A 4,873-nucleotide genomic window follows, 5' to 3' on the forward strand; every position below is an offset into this window, starting at 1 on the left:
TATATATATATATATATATATATATATATATATATATATACTCAATAGTGTATATATATAATGTGTGTGTGTGTGGGGGGGGGATTACATTTACAGTATACATGATAACATTGATATCATATTTATATAGAGTGAGGTTCTGCCTCAAGTGGAGGAGTCCAAGTATTTCAGGGTTTTGTTCACAAGTGAGGGAAGAATAAAGCGTGAAATTGTTGAGATTATGATAATGTTATAAAGTACCCTAATTTCTGGACTATTGAGCGCACCTGAATATAAGCCACGCCCACTCAAATTATAAAGAAAAAAAAGTACATACTGTATATAGGCCACACTTGCATAAGCTGAGGGTGTCTATGTTGTAACACGCGATATTTATACAGAAAGATTTTTTTTAAAACTTAATTAAATATGTACCGTAACATACACAAATACATGCTGTAAATGTTAAATTTTCAGAACAGTATATGTAACAAAGCTGCTTAAAAAAATAAAATACATTAGCCCTGTTTGGTAATTTCTTTGGTCAGATTTAAAAAAAAAACCTTTATTTATACATGTAGTCTCAATGAGCCACAAGAGAGACGTGCATTGGGCAGCAATGTGAGCGCCCGGATGTGATGAAGCTAAATGTTTTGGCGGCATGAAGCTCGTTAGCCTGTCAAAAAAATAAAAATAAAAAAATTCCATGAATTAGCCACAGCATTGTACAAGCTGCGACGTTCAACGTGTGAAAAAAGTAGCGGCTTATAGTCATATAATGACTATTATATATATATATATATATATATATATATATATATATATATACTCAATAGTGTATATATATAATGTGTGTGTGTGTGGGGGGGGGATTACATTTACAGTATACATGATAACATTGATATCATATTTATATAGAGTGAGGTTCTGCCTCAAGTGGAGGAGTCCAAGAATTTCAGGGTTTTGTTCACAAGTGAACTCAATATATATACAAACTCAATAGGTGTCCCTATTGAGTTTGTTGATTCCTACAAATATTTGGGTTAATTTTGTTAAATATGAATAGATATGTGTTTAACTGTACAATAACCTATTACAGTTTTAGAGCATCTACTTGTGCATGGTCTCCAACAATTTGGTTTCAGGAAACAACACAGCACAATGTTTTACTGAAGGTTTTTAATGATGTTGAAGCATTGGATGCTAAGGATCATTGTGCTCCACTTTACTTAGACCTGTTTAAAACTTTTGACACTGTGGACCATGACATCTTATGCAATAAGTTCTCAGAAATTGGTTTTGCAGATCATACCATTGTTTGGTTCTCTATCGCTCAGATCACATGCAACATAATGGTATTTCTTCCAGTTATCTAACACTCAACAATGGTGTACCACAAGGCTCAGTCTTAGGACACATCCTCTTTACAATCTACAGGGTGTAGAGGCAGGGTAGCCGGTTCGGGACCCAAAAGCCCCAGGTTCAATCCCCGGTCACTGCATACCTCATGGTGTCTATAGGCAGCACACCTTATCCCCAAAATGCCCCCTGGGCGCTTTCAATAGCTGCTCACTGCACCACCTGGTGGTGGATGAGTTAAATGCAGAGACTTATTTCTCCATTGTATGGAAACATACAGTGATGATAACGTGATGATATTATTATTATTATTATTATAGGTAATGTAGGACAGAGCATCCCTGATGCATCCTTACATTTTTATGCTGATGACACAGTTGTTTACTGTCGAGCTAAAACAGTTGCTAAGGTTTTCCAGCTTTTGCAATCAGCCTTCGACATCATCCAGTGTCACAAACTTATCCTAAAGGTTGATAAAACCAAATAATCAGAATCAGAATAAATTTTATTATCATTGCACCGAGATACAACAAGAACATATACGTACAGTCGTCCGAAAGATGGGCGGAGTGCATGAAGCTGCTACTATGAAAGCGCGGCCCTCTTATTCTTATTCAGAATAATATATTGCTTAGATGAGAAAAGGAAAGAAAACATGAGGAGAGACGGTATAAAAAAAGATCTCTCATGCCGTGTCCAAGACAGGGAACAATTTGAGGCATCAAAAAAACCTCCCACAGCAAAGCAACATAAACAGACGTTATACATGTACATATAGGCCGATGAAGACATTGAATTTTTAAGGGAAGGTCGTAGCATAATCCAGAGCCCCCCCCCCCTCTCTGCCATTGTCCAGATAAGATGTGTTATTCATCATCAGCTCGGTTGAAGTTCTGTCACATGTCCACGGCCTTGGGGAAGGGAGTGGTGAGGAGACAGTCAAAGCATCTTTGTTTTTTCTAAACATGCCAGGAGGAGTTGAGATAAGTCCGCCGTCAAGGCCACAGTTTTGGGTCAGGCAGAACTCGTGAATTGTTGTTTCTGCCTTTTAAAGTCTTGCTGGTATATATTCCTCTGATGGAAACTCCAAACAATCGAATTGATCCTTTACGTCAAAAGTCGAGCTCTCAGCTTCTCCAAGATTATTCCCACCTTCATGTGTGCTGCTAGAGAGTTCACAGTCCTGATAACAGCCTGCTCCAGCTCTGACGCAACTGCACATAATTCAGTCTGAGCGCTGCCGAGCTTCGACACATCCACACAAATTTGTTGACAATCCAGAATTCACCAGCCAAACAGCAAAATAACCAGTTGTCATCATGAATCCAATTTGTTTCCGTCGAGGTAAGACGGTCCTCCTTACCCTGACTCCTGTCGGGAGAAGTTGATCGATTTTGTTGAGAGACCAGCTGATCCTTCGAATTAGGAAGGTATGCAGAAAAAAATAGAGGCTTTTTAAGGGTTCACAGGACAAAAGAGTGCAAGCAGGGAAGCTGGGGGGAGGGGGGTACGGAGCACCCCCGGGAAACACGTCTGTCTTCACTGGAGTACAGAAAAGAAAAAAACAAAAAATCAAGGATGCTTTTTACAAACAGGAAGTCGGTCCCAACATTTCTTCCTTTGATTTTATCCTCAAATGGTGTCCCTATTGAGTTTGTTGATTCCTACAAATATTTGGGTATCTTGGTCGACTCACATCTCTCTTTTAAGCTCCACATGGAAAACCTAGTAAAGAAACTAAAAGTTAAACTGGGTTTCTTTTAGGGATGCACCGATCCACTTTTTTTACTTACGATCCGATCCCGATACCTAAACCTGAATATCGGCCGATACCGATCCAGTTCTGATATCATGATCATCATTGATTTTATATGAGGCTGTAATAATCTCCTCTCAAGTACAAGTTGTACAAATATATGCATGCATGTCCAAAAAGGCAACTTGAGGTAAGTTTTATTAATGTTGGATAAGTTTTAAAGTTAGAATTAAATTCTAACACAAAACATGTTTATTTTTATTCCTAGCTTTAAAGTGGATATTAAAGTGATTAATTTAAGGGATTGTTTAATTTTTTTTTTAAATAAGTGGCAGATATGATTTTTTTCTTCTTTCTGCACTCTTTTCATTCAATGTTTTCTTTTTGATGATTTTTTAAATTTTGTTTCTTTTAAATGAATTAATAAATTAATTAAATTAAATTAAATATTAAATGGCTTCAAACACCTGCTAAGTTCATGGCATAAACCAACAGACATGTTCCTGTTTTTAGTGTTTTACATCACTTGGTAATGTAGCTGTCTTTTGTTTTTAATATATATAATTTTCAAATATGCTTTTTTATGATTGTCTACTGTTGTACTGATAAATATCTCCTGGAGGGTAAACTATATCTTAGATGCAAATATCAAACTGTGAAATCCTTTGTTTTCTACAACTGATAGTGGTTGGTCATTAATTATGAAGTTTAGCAACTTCTCTGTAAACATCTCAGCTCCATGGTTTCAGCGATGTCTTCTTCTTGTTCAATCCGAAGCAGGCAGCCTGATTTGGGGCAGCCGTGCTCAGTCTGTCCCTCCTCAGAGACGAGCAGACTGAGCGGGGCAGATTGGACGCAGCTGGCCGAGGTTGAGTCGCCTCTTTGGGATTCAGCGAGAGTAGCGCCCCGCTGAAGCCACGGAGCTCGAATGTCCATCGTAAAACTAACTTTACCGTGGTTTAATATGGCGCTATGGCTCTGCAGACATTGCACGTTGCTGTCTTGTTTTGTGGTGTTTAGTGTAAAATACTTCCACACAGCGGACATGTTTCGATGAAAAGTTTGTTAGCAGTTAGCCACAGTGCTGCTAACTCAGTTCTCACGTTGTAGCTGGCTGCAAACTATGAAATGGATTTCCTGAATGTGAGGCGGGTCTTATTACTCTGGGTTCATGAGACACGCTGCCGTTCAGGAAATCCAGTCTATAGTTTGAAGCCAACATGCATCACGGATCGGAAATATCGGCACGTGGATCAGAAAATCCGATACGTAAATTATGCTGGTATCGGAGGCCGATACCGATACTGGATCGGATCGGCCCCATCCCTAGTTTCTTTTTCAGAAATAGATCCTGTCTAACTCTGAATGCTAGGAAACTCCTTGTAACTGTGAATTTCCTTACGGGGACATTATTTACATGAACGTTCCTACAAGCACCCTGCAGATGTTGGATCAGAATCAGAATCAGTTTATTATCGCCATGTCAATGAACGAGGTTCACAAACTAGGAATTTGCTTCGACATAAGGTGCGAATAGTAATAAAGTAAAATAAAGTAAAAATAAAGTAAAAATTAAGTAAAAATGAGAACATTACATAAGACATAAGACCTGTGTACACCCACAAATAAAGTAAAAATTAAAACATAACATAACCATGTGTACACCCATACAATAGAAAACAATAAAAAAATCTTAGAAAACAGTACAGATGGACTATTCAGTTATAATTTTTTTTTTTTTTTTCATTTAGCCTTTATTTATCCAGGTTAGTCTCATTG

The sequence above is a fragment of the Nematolebias whitei genome, chromosome 17 (genome assembly GCF_014905685.2).
Source record: "Nematolebias whitei isolate Nwh7 chromosome 17, NemWhi1, whole genome shotgun sequence".
Lineage (NCBI taxonomy): Eukaryota > Metazoa > Chordata > Actinopteri > Cyprinodontiformes > Rivulidae > Nematolebias > Nematolebias whitei.